This window comes from Sus scrofa, chromosome 8, assembly GCF_000003025.6.
Source record: "Sus scrofa isolate TJ Tabasco breed Duroc chromosome 8, Sscrofa11.1, whole genome shotgun sequence".
Lineage (NCBI taxonomy): Eukaryota > Metazoa > Chordata > Mammalia > Artiodactyla > Suidae > Sus > Sus scrofa.
In genome coordinates, this window is record NC_010450.4 from 76173625 (window position 1) to 76194744 (window position 21120).

At 40.3% G+C, this 21120-nt stretch overlaps 1 protein-coding gene across 20 annotated transcripts in view; it reads right to left on the bottom strand.

The window, feature by feature from the left end:
• ARFIP1 (ADP ribosylation factor interacting protein 1) overlaps positions 1–21120 on the bottom strand; it is a 101824-nt gene that overhangs the window by 4894 nt on the left and 75810 nt on the right.

Below are 21120 nucleotides of genomic sequence, written 5' to 3' on the forward strand. Positions count from 1 at the left end.
TGAGAGACACATGTTTTGGTCTTCATCCCCATTCCAGGCGCAGCGCTCCTAAAACGCTTGTTAATTCCTGAGCGATAAGGGCCAAGGGAACAGCTCTTTTGGCCATGGGGCAGGGGGTTCCCCGGAACATCTTTGGTTGTTTTGTTTGGTCTCTGGTCCTGTTCCTGGAGGTGAAAGGAGGGTCTTGTGTTGTTCCTAACAAACCCTCTTCAACTGTACCTGACTCTGGGTTAGCGAGGAGATTCTGGAAAGCCCCTAGATAACCAAAGCCTGGGGGCTGGTTGCCAGGGGAACTCAATTGTGCTTAGAGGGTGGGAATTTTCAGCCTCACCCCTAACCTCTGGACAATGGTTTAATCAGCCATACCCATGTAATGAAGCCTCCATGAAAACCCCTCAAATATGGGGTTTGGAAAGCTTCTGGGCTGGCTGAGGCATTCACCACCAGACCCCATGGGGGCAGAGGCTCTGGTGTCAGGACCCTTCCAGGCCTTGCCCTGTGCACCTCTTCATCTGCATCCTTTAATATTTTTTGTAAGGAACTAATGATCTAATAAGAGCTTTGTGAGTTGCTCTAGGAAGTGACTGAACCTGAGGAGGAGGCTGAACCACTGATGTAAAACAGGTCAGTCAAAAGCGCAGGTGACAACCTGGACTTTGAATGAATGGCGTCTGCAGGTCATGGAGAGGGAGCCCACGTGTCAGGACCGAACCGAATTGTAAGATGCCAGCTAGTGTCCAGAAAATCAGAGAGCTGGTCTGTGTTGGGGGGAAAAACCTACAGATGTTAGAGTGTTTAAGAAGAGCTGTGGGTGAAAAAAGAAACAGAGAAACTGATGTGAAGTTTACCTCAGCATAAGGAAAATGAGATGTGGGCTAAGCAAATAAATTTTGTTAAGATTGCACAGGCAGCTGGTTTACCAACACCGCCTGCCTTCAATCCCAGAGCAGAGGTGCTGCAGAAGGAATTTCTCCGCCTGATGATCATCTCACAAGAAAGCTTAAGGGTCCCTTTACACCCTACAATTCTGTATTTTTAAAATCAACAAATTTTTGGAGTTCCCACTGTGGCTCAGTGGCTTAAAAACCGAACACAGTCTCTGTGAGTATGCAGGTTCAATCCCCGGCGTTGGCTTAGCAGGTTAAGGATCTGGTGTTGCCTTGAGCTGCAACATGTCGCAGATTGGATCTGGAGTTGCTGTGGCTGTGGTGTAGGCTGGCAGCTGCAGCTCCAATTTGACCCCTAGCCTGGGAACTTCCATATGCCACAGGTGTGGCCCTAAGAAGAAAAAATAAAAATAAAAAATAACATGAACAAAAAAATTTTTTTTTTTTTTTTTGGTCTTTTTAGGGCTGCACCCTCGGCATACGGAGGTTCCCAGGCTAGGGGTCTAATTCGACCTGCAGCCGCCGGCCTACACCACAGCCACAGCAATGCCAGATCTGAGCCACATCTGCCACCTATACCACAGCTCATGGCAACGCCGGATCCTTAACCCACTGAGCAAAGCCAGGGATCAAACCTGTAACCTCATGGTTCCTAGTTGGATTCGTTTTCGCTGTGCCACAACGGGAACTCCACATGAATGAAATTTTTTAAGCACCAAGAAAGCACCTAATTTCTTCCAAATTCATTGTTTAGTACTATTCAAATTAACAGTATTACACTGAAAATTTGCTTAAATATTCTTAACACAGACCTTCATTAATTTATCCTGATGTCTTTTTCTGTGTCTAGACAGAAAGTTTTTGCATTGCAATCACTTTTACAACAAGCTTTAAAATAATAAACTGATTTGTGTAAGTATCTACTAAGAAAAGGTCAAATTATACTAATTAAGCAAATTATAACCAGGGTACACCTTACATGTTTGGAGTTTGATTTCAGGATCAAATCTCTTTGCTGTAAGACACTAGAGTCAATTAGAATTATGCTAGAAAAAATAAGTAAAATAAAATAAAACATTACAGGCTGGCTTTCATTTGATTTCTATACACATATACGTTTTCTCAAATTGACCTCTTCTCAGTGCCCTCTGCCAGGGTGACCGAGTTTCAGATTTCCTCTGGCAAACAGACTGTTAGGGACTGGTCAAAGGAAGGTTCCGAGGGCAGTATGTTTTAACGGAAGGGTGGAAAAGTTTCCAGATGACCTTTGGTACGAAAGAACCTCTTAAAGATAAAAAATCAGAAGTTTTAAGGAAGAACCTGATAGTGAAAATACAAGTTACAAACTGGGGAAAGGGGTCTGCATTACAGGACTTGAAAATGTGAAGAACTCCCACAAACCAACAACTCAACTAAAAAAAGAAATAACCTGGATGGGCATTTTACAGAAGGGGAGACAAGAGTGGCCAATTAAATCTGAAAAAAGCACCCGGCCTCATCAGAAAACAGGAAAATGTAAATTAAAACTGATGTGGGACGCTCTGCTATACCCTCTATACTAGGACAACTTAAAACAATGAAAACTGTACACTGCTGATTGGTGTATACATTTGAATAATTACTTTTGAACACATTCTGGCATTAACTAGGAAAGTGAAAGCTGCATATACTCTAGGGAATAGCAATTTAACTAAGAAGAAGAAACTTGCACTTGCATTCCATAAGGCATGTACATAAAATCATGTTCACAGCAGCACTATCTTTAGTATCAAAAGAAATAGGAAACACCCCCAAATCTGTATTTACAGGAGAACTGATGAATGAACTGTGGTCTCTTGATGCAATAGGGATACTGGGTAAGAGAGGAAGTAAGTGACTGCAGCTCCATGCGTTAACACTGATGAGTCTCAGGAAGAACAGACAGAGCAGGATCCACTTGCATCAAGTTCAAGAACACACCTAACGAAATGAGACATTTAGATGTGGTGAAGTTATAAAGAAAACCAATAGGAACAATATTCGAAACTCAGAGGAGAGGTTATGGCGGGAGAAGAGAGCAAATGAGGTAATAAGGGAAAAGCACAGAGAGGCTTCGAAAGTACTGATGGTTTCGTTTCTTGACCTGGGTAATGGGAGCGCAGCTGCTATTAGCTGTTGTTACCCTTTATGTTTTGTCTAAATGTTAAACATTCCTTTGAAGGTGTTTAACATTTTCATTATTAAAAAAAGGAAAAGGTTCTGAAAGATAAATTCTGTCTATATCATAACTTTGCTGAGGATCTGTATTATTCATAGTGTTCTAATGAGATCCTCAGTCCTATTCAGAGAAAAAAAAATAACCACATCAAAAATGTTACTTATGTTCATTCATTCAGTAAATATTACCAGGGTCTGGTGTCAGGCACTACCCTAGGGGCTGGAATGCAAGCAATCAGCTAAAAAGACAATTCTGCTCTCAGGTGCTTACAGTCCACTGGGGAATAAATAGCAAAATATGCAGTGTGTCAGATGATGACATTTGCTACAGAGAAAAACAAAGCAGCAATGGGGATTATGAGATGTGTGTACAGGAGAGATGTCTCAATGTAAATAAGGCTAGAAGAGGTCTCACTAAGGTGACATAAGCATGCAGATGGCAAATAAGCTCATGAAAACATGACCAACATCTTTAGTTATTAGGGAAATTCCAACTTAAACCTCAGTAAGATGCCACTACATATCCGCCAGAGTAGCTAAAATTAATTTTTTTTTTTTTTTTGGTCTTTTTGCCATTTCTTGGGCCACTCCGGCGGCACATGGAGGTACCCAGGCTAGGGGTCGAATCGGAGCTATAGCTGCTGGCCTATGCCACAGCCACAGCATCGCAGGACCCGAGCCAAGTCTGCAACCTACACCACAGCTCACGGCAACGCCGGATCCTTAAACCAATGAGCAAGGCCAGGGATCGAACCTGTAACCTCATGGTTCTTAGATTCGTTAACCACTGTGCCATGACAGGAACTCCCTAAAATTGAAGATTTTAAACCATACTTTATTGGTGAAGATGTGGAAAAACTGACCTCTCAAATACTACTGGTCGGAATGTCGAATGATACAACCATCTCGGAAAAGTGTGCCAGTTTCTTAAAAAGTTAAACATGTACCTACTGTTCCCATATGTATGTATACATACAATCCAGCTATTCCGCAACTAGGTACTGGCCTGGGAAGAATGAAAGCGTATGCCGCAGAGACACCTGTATATAAACCTTCACAGCAGTTTACCTGTATTAAGAGCCTCCAACTGGAAACAACCCAAATGCTTAGCAATAGGGGAACAGCTAAACCTTGCTATTCCATACAATGGAATACTACTCAGCAACAAAAGAAACCAACAATTGATAAACACAACATGGATGAATTACAAAAACACGTGCAGTGAAAGAAGCCAGAAACAGGCGTTCCTGTTGTGGCTCAGCAGGCTAAGAACCCAATATAGTGTTCGTGAGGATGCAGGTTCAATCCCTGGCCTCACTCAGTGGGTTAAGGATCCAGCATTACTGCAAACTGTGGCATGGGTGGCAGATGTGGCTCGGATCCCATGTTGCTGTGGCTGTGGTGTAGACCAGCAGCTGCAGCTCTGATTCGACCCCTAGCTTAGAAACTTCATATGCCACAGGTGTACCCTTAAAAAAAAAGAGAGAACAGAGAATAAACTATTTGATTCCATTTATATAAAATGTAGAACATGCAAACAAATCTATGGTAACAGAAAGTAAATCAGTGGTTCTCTGGTAATGAGGATTTGCATTACAAAGGGGTTTGAGGAAATTTGTTGTATGTTTCGGGTGATGAACATACATACTGTCTTGTTCTGGTGATGATTTCATGGGCATCCACATGTCAAATTGTACCTAAACATGTGCAGTTATTACATGTCAATTATCCCTCAATAAAGCTGTCGGGAAAAACAATGGTGCTGGGAAAACTGTTGATCCACTTGGGGTGAAAACTGGATCCCTAACTTACATGCTGTTGGTGCGGTTCCAGGAAACAACCCAAGTACAGACACCAAAACCCAAGGCTGTTCAAGTCCGTTGTATAAAACGGCTCAGTCAGTCCTCCGTATGCAAGGGTTCCGCATCCACATTTTCGACCAACAGAGAATTCTGATCTAGAGCTGGCTGAGCCTGTGGATGTGGACGGTGGATATGGGATCTGCAAGTAAGGAGGGCTGCTGACTGCCATGTAAAGAAAGCAGCTCCAGGTGCATTCTCAAGTGTGAAAAGAAAAAAGAAAAAAAAAAAATCCTAAGGCTTTTACAAGAAAATACTGTATAACCAAAATCTTATAACACTGGATTGGAAAAGATTTTTTTAAAGATATACACATAGTACAAAAAGATACTAACAACTAAAGATGGATAATTTGAGTGAAATTAACAACTTCAGTTTGTCAAAAGCCATTGTAAAGAGGGTAAAATCATAAGCCACAAATGGCAGAAGATATCTGTACCAAATAAATAAGCAAAAAAGTATACACGACTTCTCACTGTGGTGCAGTGGGTTAAGGATCGAGCATTGCTGCAGCTGTGGCTTAGATTTGATCCCTCTCCTGGAAACGTCTGAATGCCATAGCTGTGGCCAAAACAAGAAAAAAAAACCAAAACAAACATGTATATATGTAAAAAGAACTCCTATAAATCATACCGCCCAGTAGAAGTATGGGCAAAGTCACAGACACATGTGGTTAATAAATAATGAGAGACACGGGGAGCTTCCTGGTGGTCTAGTGGTTAAGACTTGGTGCTTTCATTGCTGTGGCCCACGTTCAATTCCTGGTCTGGGAACTGAGATCCCACATCACTGCATGCCATGGCCAAAAAAATAGGGAAATAAAAATGAACAAAAATACATGAGTTTCTATTGTGGCTCAGCAGAAATGAATCTGACTAGTATCCATGAGGATGAGGGTTTGATCCCTGGCCTTGCTCAGTGAGTTAAGGATCCAGCGTTGCCGTTAGCTGTGGTGTAGGTTGCAGACACGGCTTGGATCCTGCATTGCTGTGGCTGTGGCATAGGCCTGAAGCTGCAGCTCTGATTTGACTCCTAGCCTGGGAACCTCCATATGCCACAGGTGCGGCCCTAAAAAAAAAAAAAAAAACCAAAAAACAGAAAAGCACAACAAAAATACCATTTAAGTCACTTCATCTGGAGAGAATGTGGATCAAGGGAATTTGCATACATTGCTACACTGCTGGTGGGGGTATAAATTGCTATATCTACACTGGAAACAATTTGTCTTAATGTACCTTATAAAGCTGAAACTCACAAAGCCTTACTGCAAGACACGGTCAGGAACACTCACAGCAAACACAGAAACAATGCAAATGTTAAGAGTAGAATGGATAAAGAAAATGTAAGCTAATGGGGAAGTGAGAAGGTGGTTTAGGGGAAGGAACATGAAGATGAAAACAAAATATTGGTAATGATCTAGTTCTTGAGATGGGTGGTGGGTCAAAGATGTTCACTGTATTATGCTCAATAACTTACATATGCATTATACACACAATATTGTGCGTACACCCAATGATAGGAATGTGATGATGCTTCATGACATTTCAAATGTCGTATTAAAAAAATGAAGACTATAGATGAGTAGAGAGATTTAAAAATGAAACTAAGAAAGTTGCAATTAGTCTTTCTAGTTTCTGATCTTCTCTAAAGCCATAAATCAATTCTGCTTATAATTAAGACCTCTGAGTGGAGAGTCTCTAGTAGTACACCTCAGAGAATTCAAGGAAAATAGCTGTCCCTAAAACATGATGCTTAGAACTGGTATGTGATGCATTCTGTATGTTTACAGAGCACACTTAAGTTCGAAAACGGCTTTTTCCGGAGTTCCTGTCTGGCGCAGCGGGTTAACGAATCGGACTAGGAATCATGAGGTTGCGGGTTTGATCCCTGGCCTGGCTCAGTGGGTTGAGGATCTGACGTTGCCGTGAGCTGTGGTGTAGACTGCAGACGTGGGCTTGGATTCCACGTTGCTGTGACTGTGGTGCAGGGCTCTGATTAGACCTCTAGCCTGGGAATCTCCATATGCCAGGGGAGCGGCCCTAGAAAAGGCAAAAGGACAAAAAAAACCCCAAAAACAAAAACTGCTTTTTCCAGATTAGGAACAAAGCACATCTACCAGAAAGAAACCATTTATCAATTTTCTATTTCCTCTGTCCATTAAGTAGTCTCTTTCTTTGCCAGTTAAGACTCTTATTAACCGCAGGAGGAGGCTGATCTAGTTAAAAGAATGAAAGATTCAGGAAAATTGGGCTCAATTCCCATTCTGCCGCAAGTTCACCGTGTGAGCTCTCCTCTCACTTGCATAATAAAAAAACTAAGAGTAAGTTCACTTTTTAAAGGTTCCTTTCTATTAACATTTTCTGAGAAACTACTTTGTAAATAGAGGTATACATATATTTGGAAGCTCAAATGGCTTTCAATAGGAAAACATTTTTCTATTTATTTTTAAGGACTGAACTGACACTTCTATCAGAGATGTATTAAATTCAGATGAAAATTTCTGTACCAGTTTATAAACACTCTTCTCTATTTTGAAATATTTTTTTAAGGCTTTCACACTAGTAACCTACTTGAGTCAAAGTAATTTTCCACCTTGCTCTACTAGTATTATTTGGCCTTTCTCGTTTCCCAATTTCAGATGATCCTTGGCTGGTATTACACAGCAACTAAAGAAAGGGCTTCTGTATTTTTAGTGTGAAACTTTAATTTTCAGAAATAGGTTCGAGCTAATTTCGGCTCTTTGGGCCATAAAAATTTTTTTGATGTGCATTTTATTTTATCCCCAATGGTTTTAGAATTAAAGGAGACAAATAAAAGAGCAGAGGATTTGGTTCATGTACTGGGACTGCAGAGAGCTGGTCTAGACGACAGTCTAGAAAGTTTAAATCAGTAGGAAAATGGGAAGAGCTTCAGACAATTCTGAGCTGACCCTACCGATGTCAACACAAGTCAGCGTCCCCGCCCCTGACAGGTGACAAACCCAACACAGACATACCTCTTCCTGCAGCTGAGGGAAGCCTGGCCGCCCACTAACTAAGCTCAAAACAGGGGCATCAGGTGAATTTAAAATGCGCCCCCCTCCCCTGCACGTGAAACTTTATCCATGGGAAATAAAGGAAAGAGGATGCGTTTTAGGACTGAACTCTAGTTTTCACAACAAAATGATACAATAACCATTTTCACAAAAACATTCTCTTGGTAATTGTGAGAAGGTTGATGTGTAAAAGCTTTTAAAAATATCCACACTTCAGAGAGGTTCCCGGTATAAAGAGAGCCTCTGGGGATTCACAGCTTTTCAATTATAATTATGGAAATAAAGTATAAAATTTCATTGTCTCTTTCATCTCTGAAGCTGTTTTATACCCAAAGATAACTTGCCTCATTTTTCTATTAGTGCTGATTATGTAAGAATTATCCTAGTACGAGTTTTAGTTCTGGTAACATATCTTCAAATTCAGATGCAAATTTAAATAAGAATGGTAAATTGACTCTTTTAGCCAATCAAACTATTACTAAATCAAAAATAAACGTAAATTAAAATAAACCAATTCTCAATATGAATATACTTTCTAAATTAAATGAATTAAAAAGTTAGATATTTTGCTTTTCTACTTATTTTTGACTAATCTTAATGTGCGCTAGGATATGTGCTTATATAATGTATTCAGTACAGCTCTTACAGGCTACAAACAATCTTCAGGACGTTTTGGTTATTAAATAAATACAAATCATTACCAAGAGAGGGAAAAATTAAGTTATATTAGAAAAGCAGTTGCAATACACTTTTACAGATAACTAATTTTTGCAGTCTTGGGAATGACTATGCTGCTGTTACTATACAAGGGTGGTTTTGACGAGACTTAAAAGTATTAAAGTTCTGTGGCTTGTCTGTCAGGTTCACTTTACTAGGCTATCTGGTCAGTCTAGGAAAGATTGTGGTTTCTCAGAATTGGCTTGGGGAAAGAGATGAAGAAAGTGAAATGGGGGAGAAGGTCAAGCCCTCTATTTTGGATGAAGGGGCACAAAGCCAAAATAGTGGAGGAAATATTTTAGGGTTATTTCACTTTTTCAATTTACTTCTATATTTATGCTGTGAAATCATGAGAAGTGATGAACATACAGAATCAGAGAGACGGCCAAGCACTTCGGGTTGACTAGTCTTTGACATGGCAGGTGGCACTGACCTTTGTGAGGCATTTTCTGTGTGACAGATAATATGTTACATCTGCTCTGGACGATCTTCTATTGTTTATAGTTTTAAAAAAAGAACACAACAGCCTCAGAAAGTTAAGTAACCTGCCCAAGTTTTGGACAGCTAAGAAGCAGAGGGGCTGGCGTTTGGGAGAACCTAGGAAAGTCTATTCCAAGACTAGTCCATGTTCTTTCACTGTTGTAACCTGCCGCTACTCATAGGGCAGTAAACATTTTAGAAAGCTTTTGAGCAAAGTTTGGGACAAACAAAAAGAAAGGTATAACAGATCACTTGGAGGAAAGGTAGAAATGTAGAAAAGATATACTTTAACCTTCCTCCTATTTTGTCTCCGGCCCTGAAGCTGCATTTAAACAGCCTCAGGACAAGGAACTAGGACAATGGTTGGAAAAGATAAAAGAAATAAAAGTTAATTCTTTCTAAAATTATGAATAATGCAATATTAAACTTTCATATCATAAAAAATTTTCATATAATCATTCCATAGTTACATAGCAAGAAAGGAGAAAAAAAATCTATGTTGAATTATTTATGAATATCTCCTAACTTAAAAAAGACTTGGAGTTTCCTGGTGGCCTAGGGGGTTAAGGATCTGGTGTTGCCACTACTGTGGCATGGGTCTGATCCCTAGCCTGGGAACATGTTTATGCTTCGAGTGCAGCCAAAAAAAAAAAAGGCACAACAGAAAAGCAGATTTAAAATGGAGCAAGAGAATACAGCATTTCTGGCCATGGGATGATGACAAATTTGAACAATTTTCAAAACCTGACATCAGAAACAATTACAGTAATTTAGAAACATACTAAATCATTGTAAACTGAATTACAAGAACTTCCATAAAGATCTGCCAAACAACGAGCAACCCAGATTAGACACAAGCAAAACCACTACAGCAACATCTGGTGAATGGTTTAAAGTATACCATATGATACTTTAACTGTTCAAGGGCAAAACAAATTTCCACACCGCCTACTAACGCAGAGACAAGCTGGGGTTTTAAACAGAAACTGGGTAAGAGAAATTTAAGAGCAGGACTGACAGGTGATGCCAAGTGGATCACACCAAAAACTCTCTCCTCATTAAAAAAAATTATTTCACACAGAGTGTCTCAATAGAACATAAACACCATTTACAGAATTACTGACTAAAAAATTTATAGTATTACTTAAGTATTACTTTTATGGCATCAAAACCATAAAAAAGTACTTTATTTCTGCCAAATGAACCTTCTTCCCAAATCCAATTTAGATTACATGACTTCTTATCAGAGACACTGAAATAATTTTTTTTAATTTAATTTATTTATTGATTTATTTTCTTTTTAGGGCCACACCTCCAGCATATGGAAGTTCCCGGGCTAGGGATCTAATTGGAGCAACAGCTGCCAGCCTTTGCCCCAGCCACAGCAATGCCAGATCCGAGCTGTATCTGCGACCTACACCACAGCTCACAGCAATGCCAGATCCTTAACCCACTGAGCGAGGCCAGGGATTGAACCTGCATCCTCATAGATACCAGTTGGGTTTCTTACCACTGAGCCACAATGGTAACTCCTGAAATAATTTTTTTTAATGAGGAAATTTCTAGTTAAAATAAGTTATTAGTTTTAATATATTTATAATTGTTAGGTTCTTCAAAGTAATTATTGGCTTTCCCAGTAGTTGTATAAAATAGGGATTTAATATTGGGGCAGTAGCTTGGTTTAAACATGTAAGGAAAAGATGGAACAAAATCATTCTTTAGTGAGCAGTCTCCAACTACTATGGGAAGTACGGACTCTGTTCTTTACTCCCAAATATTTAAAAATATGTAATGATATACTTTGCCCATCATTGATCTTTTTCCAGTAAGTAAGAAATCAGAAAAATAACAAGCAGGAAAGTATATCTGTCTTGGCCTTTTATGAGGTTTGTGAGGCATAATTCCTTTGTAATAGCTTTGGAAATGATTTGTCATGAAAGCGACTGCCCGCTGAGAGAAGCACTATCAGAAATACGGGTGTGGGCACTGGGAAGGGAGTGAGAGAGGGAAAGACAAATATGGAGGTGGGAGAAGAGAGTTTATTTTTCTGACTCACTGGGATGGGTTTCAACAAATCATTGACAAGAAGGTTAAAAAAAAAAAAGGGCATCCTATGAGAAAAAAAGGGCAGGCTTGTCTTGAAAAGAAGAAAACTGATGAAACACAAGCTATAAACTCCAGCAATGTGAAGTCACAGAACTATGCTTTGTAATTCTTTCTCCAATAGTACATGAAAATTCTCAATGCACAGGTTTTCTGCCCCGTAGCGTCAAAGTCTATTGCCCTGGTGCTTTACAGGTGGCCATGTTAGCTACCTCCCTGTCCTAACCCTTCCTCTCCAAGGGTTCCAGGTTTAGATGTGACCAATATGGCTTCATCTCCCAAGGTTAGCTCCAATCTTTTCCCTCTGCTATGGTTGGAAGAACCTTATTTGAAGCAGCATGATAGCCTCGAACTTAACTAAAAGCAGAGCTATGGAGTTAGATACAGATTTGAATCCTGGTCTGGCTGTGAGACTTTAGGCAAGTTACTTAACCTCTCTGAACCTCAGCAGCATATGACCATCTAGATCCCAGATGACAGAGGTCCCAGATTATAGATATCCAGTACACTAGCAAATGACCATCTAGATCTCAGATTATAGATATACATATTATACGAAATATTTTAGGAGCTTCCTCCATATGCAGGTTACTCCAAGATCAGTGTTCATGGACTCACTTACTGTAGGAAGGGAATGTCCTAAACATGCAGCCATAGAACCACCTCTAGGGACGAAACAGACTGGCAGGCATTTCTGGCACAGTATGATTTGTGCTTTAACTGGAAAAAGCCCTGGGCACTGTGGTAATATACAGGGGAAGAAAGAAAGAAATTCTCAAGTTTCTAGACGAAATTATTAAGTAGCATAATTCATTCCAGTTAGCATATAAGCTCCTAGTTTAAAATTAATTTAGGTTCAGAAGAGTAGTTAAGGAATTGGGTATTTCCTTTCATTAATCAGGTGACCCTGTTCTCACAGGCCTTTGGACATTGGACAACAGGAAGGAACTTATAGATAAACCAATGACCCACTCAAACTCATCTTTATACTCACAAAATAGGTTTCCTTCATAAGTATGGTTCTACATTTTATCTTGGAAAGCTATATATTTTCCTCTTATACAGCTTACAAAACTCTGATCTCATGCACCTAAAAACGGTTTATAAACTTAATCAAAAAGCTTTATCAAAATTTGTTATTATATGAGTTCCATATAGAAACCTGAATACTACAAGGATTAAGAGGAATAAGGAAAAAAAGTTAGTTATCCAATGGTTTTTAAAAATCTAACAAAGTGTAGATGAGTCATGGAAGGAATATATAATATATATATCAGAAGGAATGTCAACAGGAAAGCACTGAGTCACTACTGACAGGCCTTCAAGAAAAGGTGTAAAAGAACAATGCAAAGTCAAGTTCTTAAACACTGCTAGTATCGTCCGAGATTTTACTCAGAGATAATAATTAAAGGTTTTACTTCTAAGTAAATCACAGAGACTGTAACTACTAAGAACCAAAAAAAAAAAAAAAAAAATAGCAGTAGTACCACTCCACCCAAACCAATGCAGATTATTAGTGATCTGTTGAAATCTCACAATGATTGCTAACCTTTATCACAAAATCTGGCAAACTGACTTGGGTGATAACCAAGGCCCACAAAATAAGCAAAATGTGTATGGTACCGAGGCATACACAGGTACCAACCAGAACAGAGACACTGCAGCGGTAATAGTTAAAAATAAATGTTAAGAAATGAAAGGACTGAACCATCCCTTCCTCTCTAACATAACCCACAGAAAAATGAACTTAACTTCCGAATAGGTTGATCGCTTCTATCCAAAAAGGGTCAGAAAACATATGTACTTTAAACATAACTGCCAAAATAAAAAAAAGAACCAAGTCAAATCCATAAAAACTGCAATTCATGATTATGCAGCTATCCCCTGGAAGGCATTTCAATCTAGTATACAAAATACCTCTCCTTCGAAAGAACTGATCCGACAGAGACTGTGTGCACTGGTCAGCTGGGCATGTTCTCTCCTGCATCCACCTGCTGACAACGGCAAATACCACCTGACTCTGGACAGGTATGGCCTAGATGATGTTAACTTCAAAATCAACCCACAGCTCACAATGTTTTTGGTTACATGATTTATATAGTTAATTTCTTCTAAAGAGGAAAAGGAGGAATGCAAATCATAGGTGAAATTTTCCTGCTCCATGTGAGTTTAGAAAAAGTTTTAAAGGGACCTGGAAGTCAAACCACTAATAGCGGCAAACACAGCACTATACATGAAATTATTTTCTCAAGTATATGGAAAGCACTACACCACACCATTTCAATTTTTATTTATTTACTTTCTTGGCCACAGTGCAAGGAAATGATGTGGGATCTCAGTTCAGGACTGAACCCAGGCTACAGCAGTGAAAGTGCCCTGTCCTAACCACCAGACCACCAGGGAGCTCCCTATATTACACCATTTTTAATCTGTCACTTAAGATTGAACTGTTTTCCTATTCTTTCCAACACAGAATCTAACATACTGAAAAGTATTCCATTGTATAAAGGAACCACAGTTTCTTCAACTGGTCCTTTACTGCTGAACCATCTCTGTTGTTTCTCTTTCTCTTTCTTTTTTTTGGCTGCGCCTGTGGCATGTGGAAGTTCCCAGACCTGCAATCAAACCCACACCACAGGAGCAACTGGAGCCCTGCAGTGACAGCACCAGATCCATAAGCCAGTGCGCCAAAGGAACTCTATTAGCAGTGATACTGCGATGACTAGCCTTGTCATGTCATTTCATCCTTGTGCAGCCGCCTCTACCTGTCCAGCTTCATCCAGAGCTACTCTTCCCACTTCTCCTTCCACTCTGGCCTCACCGACCTTTAACTGGGTCTTGCATATTCTATTCCTTCCTCCACACACCTTTAGTTAACTCCTCTCCATCCCTACAGATTTCAGCCCCCATGTCACTTCCTCTACCACACCAAGCCAAGTTCCCTTTGGAATCTCACAAGACCCCTCTATTCTCTCTTCACAGCATTTACAGCTTGTATTCCTATCATTATAATTCCTGTAATTATTTGGTTAATGCCTATTTCTCTCACTTGACTATAAGCTCTATGATGGCAAGACCATTATACATCTACTACTTAACCCAGTGACTGACGTATAAAAAACAGTGAATGAATATTTGCTGAACAAAGAAATAAATGTCAAAGCTGCCAAGTATACATCAACTGCTCCTAGTGTTTCACCTGGATTTCTGCTGTACCTTTTAAGTATCTCTTGAAACCCTCAGTTCATTCTACTTCCCCTACCACAGCCCTAATCAAACTCCCATCATCTCTTGTTTAAACTCCTCTATCCACTCTCAGGTTCTATTAAGATCTATGCACCATATTTGAGACCTCTTATTTACCAAGAATTCTTTCAATGGCTCCTCTCTGATATTGAATTAAAACATTTCCCTAATGTGGCCTATAAAGCCTACATGGTCTGGCCCTTTCCTCACAACCTACTTTTTGAACAGACACCCCTTCCTGCCACAGGGCTGTTGCACATGCTGTTCCTTCTACCTGGAATACTCTTTGCTTCTCACTTTCCCTGGCTAGTGTTTACCACTACGTTCTCACGGCAGCCTTTATCCTTCTTAAAATAAGAATGTAACAAAATTAATGGGATTATAGGGGTTCTTAGTTTTTACTTATACCCTAATAAACTCCCTTGTTGAATCTTTTGATACATTCAGGTTTCTCCCCCCCTTAATATATTAGCTCTGGAAAGATATTTATTTCCACTCTCAAGCTAAATTATAGTTACCTTACAGGAAATGTCAATCTTAAATGACTTTTTTTCACATTCTATGTGCTTCTAAGCCATAAAAAAGTTTTTAAAAAGTAAACATGGGTTGCTCACACTGATTTGTTTTCCTCTGAATTCTGGCTTCCTCTTTCCACAGAAACAGTGCACAATGCAGGTAAAAGAAACACTCCTGAGAGAACATGCTCTGCCCTCACTAAGTCAAAGAGTGAGGTGATGAGGAGTCACCCTTCTGGCCTGTCCTAGCTGACTCTCATTCACCCCCATCTTCTCCCTGCCCTGCAGCATGCCTCAAATTCTGGGAAGAAATGCAAACATGCATTTGCTGAATGATTTCTAACATTTAACCCCATCGCTAGGCACCATGAGGGCTGTGAAAGAGGCCGGGTACCTAGTCCCACAAAGTTTACAAAGCACCAGAAATATCTATTTTCTTTCTCTTGATCAAAGCAGCCTATGTTTTGTTTTGAACTTTGAAAGGAATAATAAAAGGTAAATAAGTCAGCAAATTACTCAAGTTACACTGTTTAAAGGTCTAGAAAAGGAGAAACAGTGATGACAGGAGAAAGGTCAGTAGAGCCTAAATAACTGTCCTTACGGCTTTGCAGGTAGTGTTGTTCAGTAAACAAGGAAGAAACAATCAAGAGGGCTGTTTAGGTTAAAGGTAAATACACTATATTAGGGGGACGAGGGTGGTAAACACTAGAAGAATTTAAGTTTTTCCACCAGAGTAAGTGGCAAATATGGATGTGTGCACACATCTCTCAGCATGAACGTACACACATACACACCCAGGTAGGCACAGAGGTATGCTCCACACTGATTCCCTTTGTTTTGCTGGAGAGAAGGAAGGCTACACTAAGTACATATAAGCATCTCGATCTTCTAAAATACAGCAAGGAAGCTACCTCTCAACTCCTCTCAAAAGCTTTTTTTTTTTTTTTAAAGTTCTAAAAACAAAATAAAAATATTCTCACGACACTTGGCCATTACTATGTATTATGAAAGTCATAGGATGGTCTCCAGTCCTTTACTCAGTGACTATTTGCCTTTACTTCTGAACTCTTTTAGTTGTTTGGTTATTTGGCCTCTCATTTTACAAGACAGGCGTTGCTAAGAGAGGACACTCCAAAAACCAGGATACGAGAAGGAAGAGAAAGCACCCTCTCAACCACCACCATTACACAGTCCGGCAAAAACAGTTTTAGGGAAAAGGAGAAGCCTTCAGGATGTCATCAAGTTACAAAATAGCACACTCATCGATGTTTCAGATAACTTCCGTTTAAAAAAAATTCAATATATGATATTTAAGAAATTAGAAAGGGTATATATTACATTTTGTTAAATTCAAGTGCTAAGCAGATTACCTGACAACTACATATAAATGAAATACCTAAGGTACAAATTCGGTTGTAGTTTAACAAAAGAAGAAAACCCCAGACTTTAGGAATTCCCAAGTGTCAAGAAAGCAAATAGGGATGACAGGCCTAAAGGTTTGCTTTTTCCTCCCTTTGTTAGAGCTATTAAAAAGAAAAGGGCAAAAGTTGTTCAACAGCAAAAACAAAAGCTTTCTCTTGAATCTAAGTCTTAACCCAAATTATAGCTGTTTATTGCTTAAAATAACAGAGTTCAACATCATCTTTTTATAGTTTTAAAGAATTAAATACAAAAGATTAAAAGATCAGAGTTTCTCTACAGATTTTATTTTAGACATAACTGATTAATTATTACCAAGTTGAGACGGAAATTTAGCTTGATGACAAAGTAGAAAATCCAAAACAAAGAATATCTTTAGGCTTTCTAAGAACATAAAATCCTTGAGAATAAAAGCAATTTTCTTTTTTTTTTCTTTCTTTTTTTTATGGTAAGAAAGGTTGAAAGAAGAGAAGATGTGACAATGACACCATTATTCTCAAAGTAATGACTTCTAAACCTTTGTCTCTGGAACCCTGACCCTGTTCATCCAAACTGCAAACCAACATCATAAACTTCCTACCAATTGTTTCCATGTGAATATTCTGCTGTCACTTCAAACTAAACACTGGGTTAAACACAACAAATTCCCAACCTTCATCCCTCATAACCTTCAAGCCGAGCCAGCTTCCTATTTTGACTTCCCAATTCCTGCCACACAGCCTTGAAACCACTGCTCTTTCCTTTCACTGTTAAAGCAACGATCCTGGTCCAGGCTCTTACTAGTGCTTGAAGAGGTTTTTAAGTCACAATTCTCTGTTACTACTGACTTTAAAATTCTTCAATGCCAATAAGATAAAACTGGATGTTAGAGCCATCTGACTGACATGTACAATTTACTGAGATGACCCAGCTGGTCATGAGGGTGTCCTTGTCATCCCTCACAGCTCAGTGTACTTTTTTTGAAGTCACAATTCAACCTTTTGTGAGCAAGGCTCAGTAGCACCTGGCTTCCAGTTATCTTTCTGATTCTCTCTTCCTTTAAAGCACATGAAGGTCATGTCCCTGGGGCAGTCTACTTCTCTGGGTTTTTGTTTGTTTGTTTTTTGGTTTTGGGCTGTGCCCAAGGTGGAAGTTCCTAGGCCAGGGACTGAGCCACAGCTGTAACCAGAGCCACAGCAGTGACAACTCCGGATCCTTAACCTGCTGAGCCATCAGGGAACTCCTACTTGTCTACAAAACATGCACGCCCTTCTGTTCTTACACGCTGGCCATTCCCCTGACCAAGCAGGTCTCCTCTCAATTACTTCAGGCCCGTCCTGATCACTCATGGCTAGGCTGAGGCCTTCTCTCTTCCCTGGATCTTGAAAATTTCCCTGAATGGCCTGGCCCACACCACTTCTAAGTTTGTCATCTGTGTCAGTAATTTGGGACTTTGCACATTCTTCTTCAGATTACTTGTTAACAAATAACTGGTGAGTTGTACATGTCTCCTCCACAACAGAACTGAAATAAAAACATTATCACCACCAATCCCAGCAGCTATCCACTTCTCAAGTTCTTGATTTGTTATCAAGGTGTTTCCTGGGAGCTTTACACATTGTCACTACTATTCAATCAGCCTTGTAAGGCAGGTTTCCCTTTTTATTTCTTTTCTTTTCTTTTTTTTTTTTTGGTCTTTTTGCCTTTTCTAGGGCCGCACCCGCGACATATGGAGGTTCCCAGGCTAGGGGTTGAATCGGAGCTGTAGCTGCCAGCCTACACCACAGCCACAGCAACTCGGGATCCGAGCCACGTCTGTGACCTACACCACAGCTCACGGCAACACTGGATCCTTAACCCACTGAGCAAGGCCAGGGAGCGAACCCGCAACCTCATGGTTCAACCCTTTTTATTTCTAAGGAATCTGAGGCTCAGAGGGGTGAAGCAAGTTTTCTCAAAGCAGAGAAATTTTAAAAATTGGAATTTGTGCAGCCCAATATGCTAACCACTAGCAACATGGAGCTACTTAAATTCTAATTAAAATAACTTTAAATTTATTTAAATGTTAAAATAAAGATTCACTGCACTAGCAACCTTTCAAGTGACCAAGAGCCACTTGGCTAGGGGCTGCCAGGAAAAGGGCAGATACAGAGCACCTCTGTCACTGCAGAAAGTTCTACTGCGCGGCATTCCTTCAGTGCTGCTTTGGGGCCGGCAAGTGTGAATGCCGAGTGCTACCACCAATGTAGCTGAAAGCACGAGGCTTAGCTGTGTCTGGACGATAGCTATCTGCTATCATCTGCTGACTATTATGAGCAGAGAATGACAGTTATTAGAATAACTTCTCTACCTAAAAAAATAACATGTTAGATGAGGGATCCCACTAGAAGGAACATAAAGTTATCTGGAACAATGACAAAAGAGGAAGGAATTGTTATGAATTTCAAGTGTGAAATATCATGTCCAAAACAACTATTTCTGCTGTCAAACGATCAACGTATGTCTTCAGCAGCTTCTGCTGCCAATCACTTAAGGTACCTCAGGTAGGAGAGCTGGCTGGGCACACATGAGTGTACCTCAGACGATTCAGCACACTTACCTACCATGGAGAAGTACTGAGTCTGTCATGCCAAATGATATGATCTAGCATTTCAAATAAACAGTTCCTATCTCCTGTCATATCCCTCTCATGTCGATTTCTGTTTATACCAGCAAAAAAGGCAGTCAGGACACCTGGAGAAGGTGTGAAGCCATTCTGCGTTTCTGTCAGTCTCTGAGACCATAAACACTATTTATTCTTCTCCTTCGTCCCTTCCCCGAGCCAGGTGCCTGGTTCGCAGCAGAAATCCCACCAAGACTTGACAGAAGACACTGCATTTTATCCACCTGCTCATCACAAGGTATGATTTCCCCTCATTTTCCAGAGGAAAGTACAGAAGATGGGAGACTATGCATCTTGACCCAGGTCATAAAAGGATTTGGGTGTGGGAACTGGGCATGGAACCCAGGTCTTCATATTCTTATTCCAGGGGTTTTCACAAAAGACATAGTCCAACTTGTCTAAGCATCTGACCACACCACTCAACTCTGGGGCAGAGGACAACAAAGCACAAGTGAGGCAAATTAAGGGCAGAGTGGAGAGGACACAGTTTCCCCATCACCCCTGCTTCTATTTTTCACATTAGCACTACCGCTGTTCTCCAGATACAATTCAGGGCTACTCTAGGCAGTAAGGACACTTGGTTCAGATGGGCCCATCCCAGTCTTACAGGCCATGCCCACAGCTCTAATACTGACGCTGATGCTCCTAGGATCTGGGAGAATCAACTCAACCCCTGGACAGAGGAAAGGAAGAGCCTAGGGGTGCCATGCAGCTCTTCCCAGGAAGCAAGGAGCATCTTTACAGTTAGCAGATCAGGGAGACAGAGTCTCCCAAGATGAGAAGTGAAGAGCACGTACGATCACAAAAGAAGACGTAAACGTCATCCATCATCTGTAAGATGTGCACAGTCAAAGTATCTGGCTGATGAGAATGTAAGCCACGAGAGGATGGGGACTGTGTCCTTTTCATTCACTGATGTGTCTTCAGCACATAAAGTATTCAATGATTTTTACCGAAAGAAGTAAATATGAAGGTTGTTCTGAGGACTGAGGAAATGTTATGTGAAATGCCTAGTAACTAAAAGACAAATAAGTGCCTTCCCTGATTCATATCTAAATCTGAAGATCTATTGCTAAGTTTAAAAAACAGTTATAAGTAAAAGTAGCAGCAGTTACATGGCCATTATTTATCTTTGTGTAACTTCCTAGTTTTTACTCACTCTGGTAAGAACTATACAAGCACAGCTAGTTTAGGGATATACCTTCTTTCAAAATAAGTTTCCTTTTTACGAGGCACCATAAACTTTCATAGAAAATGTCTAAAATACAGAAAAACACACAGAAAACAAAATTACCCATAACCTCCCTATGCAGAGAACTGCACACAATAACATCAGATCCCCACAGAACGTAATTACCATTTTATACATTTGCTGAAATCACTTTTTCTATTATCGGAGGCTGACACCCCCCGCCCCAGATTAGATGAACTCCTTCCTTTCCCTCCAAAGGAGCTTTAGGTAGGGCTTGGAAAGTGCCAGCATACCTCATTTAGCACCACACTGTGCGGTGCTGATACATTTAAAATACATGTCTACAGCTCAGTGTGAATCTATTCCTACCCTTCAACACATGAAAACAGAATGACTGGGAGGACGGCCACCTCATGTGCTCCACTAACGAATGCTGAGGGGCTCACAGTGCTCTTGTCTCAGGGGTACTGGGCCACCTGTCTGATGACTCTGCAGAAGTTTCCTTCACTGCCACTATAATGGTTTCAGTGTACTAGAAACTGAGTACTTTGCACCCACTGTAGTATTAAAAAAAAAAAAAAAAAATAGTCTCAAGGAAGTGCATGCATCGCTATATATGGCAGCCAGAAGAGCTTCCAAGGAAATGTTAAGGAGAACAAGGAGACAGCAACAGCTCAAGGTCTATCATGACTTCAGAGGATGGGAGGAGCACGGGAAGGGGCCCACCAGTGTGCAATATGTGACCCTACCCCCAGAACTGCAATGGCCCCTCAAATCTCCAGTGCATAAAACGGAAGGAATGCTAACCACAGGACCCTACCCTGTCCTCTC